A 13,157-nucleotide genomic window follows, 5' to 3' on the forward strand; every position below is an offset into this window, starting at 1 on the left:
TTGCAGGATTTTCTGTTTGGCACCAGAGCAATGCAAGTAAATATAATATTCATATTGTTTTAATTGAGATTTTTATCTCAGAAGATTGTGCTTTGAATGTCTATTTTAATGTTAAATCTATTATTATAAATGCAGAATTTTTAATTGTATGTAGACAGAGTTGTGGTGGGATAAAGAGGGTGCGACGCCATGCTGTAAATTTTGCCTAGGTACCTAATACACTTGCACTGCCCCTGCATCCACCACCCCTCCCGTGAACCCATCTTACCCCATCCACAGGTCCAAAATGGGAAGTACTTCTGTACAACAAAACGGCATCAGCCATAGCGTCAGCTGATTCTATTTTTACATTCTAGCAGTCAGGGCAAAAGTGCCTGGGGATTGCTCCTTCCCATTTTAGGCATCTTGGACCTGCAGATGGAGTAAGATGACTTTATAGGTGGCGAGGTGGGTCAATATTTAAAGTTTGGATTGATTAAGGGAGCTGGGCTTTTTTCAATGAGACAGACTGAGAGCATGGGCAAGAAAGTGTGAGAGTAAGTGAAAGTGAGCATGAGAAAGTCTCTCTGCCTCTCACACTCTAAGTGTGTGTGTCATGCTCCCTCTTCAAGCAGTATTCAAATTCTGTACAAAAACTCACCTTTTTCAGGGTGCTTTTAAAATCTTTACCACTTCTTTATAATAAACAACATTTCCCATTGACCTGTTGTCGTGTATGTTTGTCTTGATTAGACTGTAAGCTCCACGGAGCAGAGACCGGCTTTTATGTGCATCTGCACAATGCTGCATAGGTCAAGTAGCACTTTGGAAATAAGTAGCAGTAGTAGTAGGACCACTGCCAAAGCAGGAGTATTAGAACTCAAGCTAAAAAATAAAATAAAATAAAATACACAATTGCAGACAGATTGGAAACCAAACTTTGTGGGCTGGTTCTGGAGAACTAGGCTGGGAGCCACTGCCCATGTTGAGGAAACGGTGATGAATATTAGCTTACAAAAGTGAATGCGGCAGGTTATGTATGAACCGGTGCATTGCATGCTAAAGAAAATTGTGCAATAAAGTTATCAATTTAAAAAGCAAAATCACTGGTACTATAAATCAGAGATATAAAGTCAGAACTCAAGTATCATATAGTTAAATTAATGTAATCAGCATACCAGAAAAAGCTAACATTTGGCTTTATTTCGGTGTGTGAATAAATTAATTTCCCTACACACAATATTATACTTTTTTGATCTTTAATTAACTGTACAAGTTGTAACATGCTGTATTTAAGTCCAAACCTTTAAAAATCTTTTCTTGATCATCTGAGCAAGAAGCACTAACAAACTAAAGCAGCGGGACCCTTACAGGGCCACACTGGTCCTAAACCAACCCCCATCCCTAGAAAGAGTGCTGCTGTGCAAGTAAGGCAGGGGAAGAGGTCAACCTCCCAGAGCAGGCATTCACGTTCCCCGAGCTGGATCTGAAGAGTTTACTGTAATATTTGCTATACTGTGATGCTTTAAAGGGTTGAAATCCAGGATCAAGTGACAATAAGCACGGATTTTACCTTCTGATCTCAGGAGGACAGTGGTTAAAAATTTTATAAAGCAATTAGACAACAGCATTGAAAAGAGGAAGGAAAGAAATGGAAATGCAACGACCTATATGACTAAAAAAAAAAAAGATGACATTATTTAGGCCTGTTTATCACTGAGTTCATGACACCCAGAGTGGGTGGCTTTCTCTACAGATGTCCCTTTGAACAGTTCCATATCTGAGTGGCTTATAACAGGGAAAACAAGGGTTGTTTACTACGGCGGTGCTTCGGGATCAGGCTGATCATATTACCAAAAATAAACACTGGCATAGTGAAGGCTTGAAGCGCCACACATCAAACACAAATAAATACTGAAGACGTTCAGTCTTAGATTGCTTGGCCGAAGCTAAATAAAATATCTCTGTTCTCTTGCATCAGCGGCCATAAGAACATAAGAACATGCCATACTGGGTCAGAGCAAGGGTCCATCAAGCCCAGCATCCTGTTTCCAACAGTGGCCAATCCAGGCCACAAGAACCTGGCAAGTACCCAAAAACTAAATCTGTTCCATGTTACTGTTGCTAGTAATAGCAGTGGCTATTTTCTAAATCAACTTAATTAATAGCAGGTAATGGACTTCTCCTCCAAGAACTTATCCAATCCTTTTTTAAACACAGCTATACTAACTGCACTATCCACATCCTCTGGCAACAAATTCCAGAGTTTAATTGTGCGTTGAGTGAAAAAGAACTTTCTCCGATTAGTTTTAAATGTGCCACATGCTAACTTCATGGAGTGTCCCCTAGTCTTTCCATTATCCAAAAGAGTAAATAACTGATTCACATCTACCCGTTCTAGACCTCTCATGATTTTAAACACCTCTATCATATCCCCCCTCAGCCGTCTCTTCTCCAAACAGAAAAGTCCTAACCTCTTTAGTCTTTCCTCATAGGGGAGCTGTTCCATTCCCCTTATCATTTTGGAAGCCCTTCTCTGTACCTTCGCCATGTAATTCTCTTTCCTCTCTCTAGCTTTACAAGGGTTGGCCACCAAGGCTTAAATTCCTAAAAGCTTAGGGCTACTTCTACTTAATGGAACTCAAGCACTGGGGTCAATGAGTCACTTTAAAGTAACCGAAGGCAATATTGGTGTGCACCATGATGCAACAGACATGAAGAGCAGATGACCCTGGATGAGGCACTTGCAGCAGGGCAATACAACAACTAAACTATATAAATGCTAGCCACAAGCCAACTGGCAACATGGCTAATAGAAAGACACCTAGCAATCCTTTCACCATTTCTGGATAATGAAAGCAAGCATTCTAGCAAATTGGATCAGGGAAGAGCGCTCTATGTGATTTACTTGGATTTTAGTAAAGCTTTTGATATGGTCCCACATAGAAGACTCGTGAACAAAAGGTAGTAGCATGGATTGCAAACTGGTTGACTGACAGGAGACAGCGTGTAATGGTAAATGGAACCTACTCTGAAGAAAGAATGGTGTTAAGTTGAGTGCCACAGGGATCGGTTTTAGGTCCAATTCTGTTCAATATCTTTGTGAGCAACCTGGCGGAAGGGACAGAAGGTAAAGTTTGTCTATTTGCAGATGATATTAAGATCTGCAACAGAGTGGACACATCTGAAGGAGTAGAGGGAATGAAAAGTGATTTAAAAAAACTTGAAGAATGGTTGAAGATTTGGCAGCTGGGATTCAATGCCAAGAAGTGCAGAGTCATGCATCTGGGCTGTGGCAATCCAAAAGAGCTTTATGTGATGGGCGGTGAAAGATTAATACACACAGACTGGGAGAGGGACCTTGGTGTGATAGTGTCTGATGATCTGAAGATGGCGAAGCAATGTGACAAAGCGATAGCTAAAGCCAGAAGAATGCTGCACAGAGAGTTGAATAACCAGTAAGAAAAAAAGAGGTGATAATGCCCTTGTACAGGTGCTTGGTGAGGCCTCACCTGGAGTACTGTGTTCAATACTGGTGCCTGTATCTCAAAAAGGATAAAGTCAGGATAGAGGCAGTCCAAAGAAGAGCAACCCAAAATAGTGAGGGGTCAGAACTGGAAGACTTATGAGGAGAGACTGAAGGATTTGAATATACACACTCTGGAAGAAAGGAGGTGCAGGAGAGATATGATACAGGCTTTCAGATATCTGAAAGGTTTTAATGATGCACAATTGTTAAACCTATTCCACTGGAAAAAAATCAATAGAACTAGGGGGTCATGAAATGAAACTCCAGGAAGGACGACTCAGAGCTAATGTCAGGAAATATTTCTTCACGGAGAAGGTGATGAATGCCTGGAATGCCCTTCTGGAAGAGGTGGTGAAGATGAAAACAGTCAAGCAATTCAAAGGGGTGTGGGATAAACATGCCGGAATCCTAATGGCTAGAGGTTGGAAATGAAGAAAAGAGTGCACGGGGGTAACTGGAGGTAACTTGCTGGTGTGGCAGTCGCTACCCTTAACAAATAACAGTATCAAGGCTTAATGCAGCTCCATCATTGCTCTCTGCTTCAACGGCAGTGAGAAAAGGGGAATTGGATTCAGACATCAACCAACAAGGGCCCTGACTTTTATGGTTTGGGAAACAAATAAACATGGGCATAACCTGCTGATGTGGCGCTTACTACCCTTAACCAATAAGCCTGGTACTTTTGATGCAACTCCAACATTGCTCTCTGCTTTCACGGCAACGGTTAAGCAAAATTGGATTCAAACGGCATCCGAGGGCCCTGACTTTTACAGTCTGGGAAACTGATAAGCAGGGGGTTAACCTGCACAGGGCAGCAGATACTGGCATAAGCATAAGCTTGCTGGGCAGACTGGGTGGATCATTTGGTCCTTTTCTGCCGCCATTTCTTAGTTTCTATGAACATAAAGGAGCCTGAGGGTCACACATACAGTTACCACACAGAGACAGAAGTTGCCTATGTCACACCACTCAGCCACCATATCTTCTCTCTTGGGCATACCATTTTCTTGCATTTGTACTGTGCTCAAGACACCTTACCAAGGTGCCAAATGCAGTGCTAAGGTTAATAAGGTCAGAGAGCCCTTCCTGTTGCTTTTTTGTACCTTTTTTTTTTTTTTTACCCACCCCCCCCAACTGTCGCCATCAGCATCTAAACTTGGCTACAAATTCGCATGTTTTCAAACAGCTTTTAAAACCTGCCAGCTCTCATGTGCTCTCCGTAGAGTTTGCTGAAGCAAATCAGAATCAAGTCAGGGGGAAATTCTCATGCCGGCTAGGCAGAGTATGAAACAAAAAACCACCATGAAATTCGCTCTTCAGTAGGGATGTGCTTGCATTTTAAAAACAACATATAAACATCAATGGACCTGATATTCAAACACTGGATAGACGGTAAAGTCACTTAAGCCTGGATTTTCTAAAATCGCAGGCCTTTGAGAATCGCACCGGTACCAGGGGGCGGGGGCCGAAGCAGGGGTCGGGCCTGCGAAAACCGGCAGCGATCGCACCACCGCGGTATTATCGCTGCCGGCTTTCACAAACCAATAGCACCATCGTGAAAGGTGATGCTATTGGGCGCACTACTGGCAGCTATAAGGAGTCCTACCTATTCGCCGTCAGTGAAGTCGTCGCGGAGTCCGTCCCGACGCCACCCCGACTCCTCCCCTTCCGGTGCGGACTCCGCCCTGATTTAGCTAGTCCCTTTTTGCGTGCGATCCCTTTAGAAAATGACCCCCCTTAGCCGGCTATCTGGCTAACTTGGGAGTTGGCAGATTGGTGCGGCACTACTTAGCTAGATAATATTGCTACTTAGCCAGATAAGTTAGACCTGCTATTGAGCAGGTCTAACATAGACGGACAACTTATCCGGCTAAGTAGCAACTTCTATGTGGATATCCAGCAGCATAGCCATGCCACTGAATATCTTTGTAATTTAGCCAGATAAGTGTTATCCAGCTAAGCCATGTAGGCTATGAATATCTACCTCAACGAGATTTGCTATGCACTGCTATAATCAGAACTATTTGTGATCTACCTTGCTTCTTATCTTTAACCGTACAAACGTCCTAACTTTGTGCTCGAGTACCTTTGCACTAAGAGAAAATAGTGACTGCAATTTTCGTTCGGTTCTGATTGTAACCCACCTTAGGCTAATGCTGCAGCAACTGAAAGCTTGATTTGATTTTGATTGTATTCCACCTTGAGTTATCTTGGGTAAAGGCAGCCTATTAAATCTTTATAATAAATCAATCCTTTTGGGTTGCACCCCATCCGAAAAGACCCCAAAACATAACAAAACACCCGCTATTCACAAAATTTCGTAAAATGTGTGCCTTCTGAAACTATAGCACATGCTAAAATGCAACAAAATATCTATGGGAAAACAAAACAATGTAACTATACAACACAATAAAGTTTTCCATGCATGGCCGCTCCTCTTTGCTATTTTACTGCTGTAGGGGGAGGGTTAGGTTTCCAGGTCCTAAGGGTGGCAAATCGGTTGGGTCTATAGAATATCCATAAAGTATAGCACGAAATAGGTTTGCATACAGCTGAGGCAGTGCTCAAGCACATCTCTCATATGCATATTTGGCAGAGATATCCTGAAAACCCAACAAGTTTGCGGCACTCAAATACCGGAGGTTCTACACCCCTACTGTAGGTGCAGTGGTTCATTTAAGAGTTGCATCGGTGCCTAAAGCAGATTTGCATGTACTGTTCTCCATTAAGTGGAAATAGGCTTAATGCATATTCACTGTGGATATCCTGAAAATCAAACTGGATAAAGGTGCCCAAGAGCGGGATTGAGAACCATTGCATTACAGTAGATTGTTCACTGAGCAACCTGGTGATATATAAAAAGTAATTGTTGCTATTTTTCTTATTTTGTTTGGCTTTTTTGTCTATTTTTAGATTTGTTTTTTTGTAGATTTTTTTTGGCTTGCCTAAATTCTAGGTAGCAGGGGGGTAACAGGTGGTAACTTTTCTGTATGGAAGCAACTGCACAGAGCGGCAGTTACAACTTCAAACACCTTGCTGGGCAGATTGGATGGACCACTTTGGTCTTTATCAGCCATCATTTACTATGTTACTAGGCTTTCCATTCACGCCAAAAAGTTCTATTTTCATTTTGTCATAACTCACATTTTTTTTGCCATAGGGATAGAGTATCCCAGATGTTCTTTTGCATACTTCAAATGGGATTTAAGGCGAGCTTTCTTGCATAATGGCTTCCTTCTTGCCGCCCTACCATGCAGTTCAGATTTGTCGAGTGCTTGGGATGACAATCCATGCACTCCTTGACCAGTTTTGGCCTTGGAAGCCCGTAGCTCTTTCAAACTCGCCATTGGCCTCTTGGTTGCCTCCTGGATCAGTCCTCCTTTTTGCTAGATCATCCAGTTTGGAGGGATGGCTTGATCTAGGGAGAATCTCGATGGTGTCATACATCTTCCACTTCTTAACATTTGTCTTAATTGTGTTCCGAGGGATATTCAAGGACTTTAGAATTTTTTTTTATACCCATCCCCAGATCCTTGCTTTTCCACAACTTTGGACAGCTTCTTGGTGCTCATGGTTGGGTCTTTGTTTGAAATGCACTACCCAGCAGAGAGAATCAAAAGAAACTGCTGATTTTATCCTGTCATCATGTGAATCAGTACAATTTAACACTTGGTGTGTGCTTTTGAAGGGGTCTAGTTACACCAGTTCTTTAAATATTTAGGACTGCAACAGAAATACAATGGGGGTGAGGGAGTGCAGACATTTCCTTTATTCTTTATTGATTTTAAAATTTATGGAACCCACAGTGTTCCATATGTAAACAGGAACGAGGATGTATAATAACACAGAGAAAATACTCAAGAAGAAAACAAATTCTTGTCACTAATAACCAGCCCACAAATAATGAGAGCGAATGAATCACAAAAAGTACCAAAATAAAACTCCAAGGGGGAAAAAAACAAAAAATGAAACCTGGGCTAACTTTCCCTTTCACTAATAACAAACTCTATCAATTAAAAATCGTATCAAGAAGGAAACGCAGCAGTAGGATCCCTACTCTGATCGATCCCAGAACTAAGGAAAGCTATAAGCTGCGGGGGATCAAAGAAAATGTTAACGAATCGCCTGTAGTTGAATTATACATTTACAGGGATAATTTAACCAAACTTTACCTCCAGGGATGGTAACTTTCAAACGGGCACACATGTGTATATGGGTGCACGGCCAGATCCGCAGCAATTTTACATCCTGCGGGCATGGTAGAAAATAGCCCCTGGCGCGCGCGTGTGTGCCTAATTTTATAAGTCAGCGCACGCAGCCATGCAAGTGAGGGAATTTTCTAACAGGCACGCGTCCATGACATGACCAGTTTCACCAGTTTGCCCAGTCTACAGCTAGGTCCTCCAAAACCCCCCTGATTCTTTAGCCTGCAACCCCTCCCAGCTATCCCAGACCCTCAAACACTTCATCCTTGCATGGCAATTTTTTTTTTATTTATAGTCTTACACCTCCTCCATAGCAGAAGTAACTTTACGCTCAAATATACCTGGGCACGCTCTGGGCACATGGGTACTTGCACACACATCTCTTGGCCACGCCCACATTCCGCCCCTCCCCCCCCCCCCCCCCCCCCCCCCCCCCCCCCAACGCGAGATATTCGTGCATCGGGACTTGTGCATGCATGTGGGCGGCTTATAAAATCAGGTGGACATCTCCTGACATTAACACATGCCCGGCTTTTAAAATTAACTCTTATTGCCCGAGGTAGTAAAAAACGAAATTTGTTTCCTTCTACACCGAGTAGCACGTGCTACGATCTGGAAAAATACAAATAGTACACTGAATAAAAAGACAGTCTTGATGATGGAAAAAAAGAGCTTCGGCATGCAGTTTGTCAGCCTCGAGTAGAAAGTTGACTGTAAGAATGGAAACTGACTGCTTCAGATTCTTCCTTCTCCAGCATTGCAGTGACATCCGGGAAATCAAATGAATTCAGAGAGGAACATTCTGCGATTTTTTTTTTAACATAAGATGGAATACAATAAGCCTTTGCTGTAGGATGACGCGCATTTTCAGAATCTCCATAAAATATCTTTTAAACACTTGTAATAAAGGAGAAGTAAAAATTTTTGGAAAAATTACAAAAAATGGAGAGTTTTATTCCTTATAATATTCTCCACATTTTCCAGTTTATTATGGATAACTGTGTTATCCTAGATAAAATTTGTTCTTGATGTTCAGCTGCTCCCATAGTAGACCTTAAAGATTCTAATGATTTCTTATGACCACTAACTTCCACTTAAAGTTCATTTAATTCACCTGGTAAATCTTGTAACTGCAAGGACAATGCCTGAAACTGGGCAGACCTGCATTGTTCAACCTTGGCAACCACTTCCCATACCCTCCTCCAATGAAATGATAGGCGTCTCACCAGACCCGTTGAAAAGGGACTGACCAAGGATCCATCAGCTGAGATGTATCTGGGAAGATTCCCAGAGCTCAAGCTTATCCCCTTCTTGAGTTTCTTCAACTCCTCTAGTTGACCACCAACTTTGGCTGTCTCCCATGGCCCTTGCACCAAAATGGCATCTGATGTCATCAGCAGGCGTCTCACTCATGCTGCTCTCAAAGAACTCCCCGTGGCTCACAACTGGACCAAGGAGCCATTTCTCCCAGCGTCAATGAGTTCTCCATGTCTAGAGGAACTGACGAAGATCATTCTATTGACTGGCCCTTCAAGGACAATTGACCGGGTGTTGCGGGTAAGGGAATCCTCACAACATGAACATCCATAGATCCCAGGATTGACACAGTAGCAGGTTCCGCAGGGAAAACCCAAAGCTTCCCTTTTCTCTTCACTATCGGCCAACCAAGGAACTCGGGAACAGAGTACGTGGAGCTCATCTTGGGCACACTCCCTGCTCTCCATTAATCCATGTTTTTATTTCTACTTCATTTTCTAAGGAATTCTGGAATAAATTTTTCAATTGGCAGTTGTGAGGTAGGATTTGTGGACACATGGAAAAAAATACTGTTTTAATGCATTATATTCCTAGGCTTTAAAGCAATAAGAGTTAAACATTTTCAAAGGGATTATAGACTTTCTATAGTCAATGTATAACCAATGTTTCTCGACCCTTGCCTGGAGGCACACCCACATACTAAGGTTTTCAGGATTTCCACAATGTATATGCATGAGTTTGAAAGACCCAGCATATGCAAATCTACCACATGCATATTCATTACGGATATCCTGAAAACCTGACTGGTTAGATGTGCCTCCAGGAGAGAGTTGGGAAAAAACTACTTTATATTTCTGGCCATTGTGCCTGACCATAGCTTTACAATAACTCTAAACGTGCATAATGCTGGTGGCAGTAGTGCATGTTGGCTTACCAGCCTTGCCTTAGTTTGCTAAATACAAGCATTTCTTTTGTGTGCCTCTAGCCAAAGCTGGCGAGGTTGCCTTGAAGTTGGACTCAACTTAGCGGGATGCTGCTTGGGGGGGGGGGGGGGGGGGGGCTAGAAATCAGTCATTTTCCAACCAAGGTGTTACTAGGCGTCATTAACCTCTGCCATGCATAATTGCCCTCTCCACCCAAAGGAAGGAATACAACAGTAATTAGTCAGCCTAATTCAGAAAACTGATCGTTCTAAGAACATACTGCTGCTTACGTTTAGAAGGAATGTGCTGTAAGAGATCCTCAGCTATCACTGAGTGACTGGCTGCCAATGTAGCATCCCTACCAAGTGTGTAACACATACCACTGAAGGGTTCCTAGTTTCTCAGCTATAAAGGTTGTTGATCTGTTTTTGGATCTCCCAGTACTGCTCTGGTTTCCTGTGATTCTTGGAAGGCAAAAGTGCAGAACAACTGTCCGTAGAATTAATAGCACATGACAATTTAAATCAAGATATTGCATCCAGCAGCATGAAGAAAAGTATTTCCTTTCATTTGATTAAAGTTAGCAATTAGCCCTTCTTTCTGGTTGGCTTTTTGTTGGCCAGCTATGAGAGCTGAGAGGCCAACAGTCAACATCCTGTAACCAGCCTGAGAATTACAAGTGTGAATAGCTATTCACCAGGGAATTTTACTATGCAACCATGATAGCTATTACAGTTCTCAACTAAGTAAAAGGTTAGCAAACTTCACCTCTGGACAATAACATATCTGTAAACATTTGGTGTGGATCAAAATTGCTTTGCACCTCTCTGGATCACTGCCCACAACTGAACCAGCTCAGTCCAAGCACATGAATTCACTATCTGCTCTTTATGCAGGGATTTCCAGACTCTGTCACTGGGGACCTTGTGCAGGTTTGGTTTTCAAGATGGCCGCCATAAATCTCCATGCACTCTATTTCTGTACATTTGACCAAAAGAGCAAAGCTTACTTGCACAATTCTGGTTATCCTGAAAACCAGACCTCGTCAAAGTTTTTCAAGGACGGCATTTTGGAAGCTACCTTTACGGCATACCAATTAACTAATCAGCTGAGAGCCTTCCCCTGCCCTCAAAGGAATTCTCTGCAAATGTATTTATTTATTTTAAAGAATTTCTTGCCCCCCCCCTTCTTATGTTTAGGGTGGGGTACAGCATCACCTTCATGGTTATTTCAATACATTCTCTTCTTTCTTTTCTGTTCACAGTTTCCCACTTGCACTTCAAGGGCCTGATCAGTGCAATACAAAACGTGAGGCGCAAGCCTCACCACAGTAATCTGTGAGCAAGATGTGAAGCGAAGGAAAAGCCTGCGGAATTTGAGCTATCGCCACCTAACCTATTTCCCTATCTATCTCTCCGGCTCTGCTGCACCTCCTTCGTAGGTCAAGGTTTTTGTCGTTTAAAATCTCAAGATACTCTGACCAACAGCCTTTCCAGTCCATCTTTATCATAATTCATGCACACACATACACATCTATGCCTGTTCCGCTCAAGTATCCTACAAGTGATCTCGAACGAACAATGTTCCTGTGCTCCTCTTTCTGAAACCCACATGGAAGCACAAAAAGGCTAGGCCATCCAATCTAGCCAATTTCATATCTAGCGCAATGCCGCAGACAGCCATCAAGTGTCTGGCCTTTACTCATCTCTTTGTAAAAACAGAGAATACTCCACAAGCAGTAAGCAGACACCAACGTTAGGAACTATACAGAAATCTTAAGGTGATTGATGCACGAGTATAAGTTATCATACTAAAACCCCATGGGAAGCTCTATTCCTCCAGCATTTTCATCTCTTGTACATCAGTAAAGCAACTGACTAGTGTGTTTTGATTACTGGCAGCTACGCTAGAACAAACAGATTCAGCTCTGCTGTCCCAGAATGAAAAACATGACCTTAAACTTGAGAAACTAGTTGTTTCTTATCAGGAGCTCTTCCCATCCTATCACAGAGCACACTTTACAGACTATAATCGCGTTACTGTTCATGTATACAGCCTCTGGCTCAAAGCACTTCAGAAAGACAGACCACTATGAATGAATATTCAGTTTTACTTATGTCAGAAGGCTGAATGGGCAAGCCAACTTGGTCATCGAGGGCCGCAAACAGGTAATCAAGATATCGTCAAGTTAAACATATGCAGATATTGCCTTCATTGTGGATATCCTGAAGGCAAGCCTTGAGGACTAGGGTTATGCACCTCTGGGATAAAGTGACCAGGCTGGCATTTAAGCCTGTGAACACCACAGCCACATATACGGTAGGAACTGTTTCTATGGCAAACAACTCACTCCAGACATAGTTAACATGGCACCTGAATTTCGATAAGCAAAAACTCGACAGAAGAGATAACTCTGGGACAGTGCTAAAGGGATGCTAAATGCCTGCGGACAGAACATTTATTTTAAAAAAAAGACATTGCGTGATAGTTATGGGATCATAGAAACACCGTGGGGATATGAGAATAGGCTCACGCATCTACCTAGCACAAGATTTTATTTTTTCCAGTGTATTTATTTATTTATTTATTTAGAGAAATGCTGCCCCAGATACTTCTCGGGAACTTTGGAGATAAGAGAACCTTACCTTACCTGTCTCACAAACAAACTTCTCATGAAGCAGCAGATTACGTTCCTTTCACAGTAAACTTCATTGAGATGTTTATTTATTACAACAATCGCACTCTCACCAATTTTATGACCATTTTTATCCCCAAGGTTCAGATGTAATTGATCTGCGCTAGCAGGCAAAATTTTTTTTTATTACCATTAAAATTTCTTTTATTCACTGGACTCTAAAGGGGTAATTTTCAAAGGAGTTACGCACATAAACGCAACATGCTATCATAGCAATTTTCGAAAGCCATTTACTCAAGTAAAGTGCACTTAGGTATGTAAAACCCAGTTTTATTTGAGTAAATGCTTTTTAAAATCAGGCCCATAGGAACATAAGAACATAAGAAATTGCCATGCTGGGTCAGACCAAGGGTCCATCAAGCCCAGCATCCCGTTTCCAACAGAGGCCAAAACCAGGCCACAAGAACTGGCAATTACCCAAACACTAAGAAGAACCCATGCTACTGATGCAATTAATAGCAGTGGCTATTCCCTAAGTATAATTGATTAATATCCATTAATGGACTTCTCCTCCAAGAACTTATCCAAACCTTTTTTGAACCCAGCTACACTAACTGCACTAACCACAT

General features: G+C 42.2%; 1 protein-coding gene across 1 annotated transcript in view; it reads right to left on the reverse strand.

The window, feature by feature from the left end:
- CASTOR2 (cytosolic arginine sensor for mTORC1 subunit 2) overlaps window positions 1–13,157 on the reverse strand; it is a 223,095-nt gene that overhangs the window by 154,989 nt on the left and 54,949 nt on the right. The gene's annotated exons all lie outside the window — the stretch shown is intronic.

Source organism: Rhinatrema bivittatum, chromosome 8 (assembly GCF_901001135.1).
Source record: "Rhinatrema bivittatum chromosome 8, aRhiBiv1.1, whole genome shotgun sequence".
Classification (NCBI taxonomy): domain Eukaryota; kingdom Metazoa; phylum Chordata; class Amphibia; order Gymnophiona; family Rhinatrematidae; genus Rhinatrema; species Rhinatrema bivittatum.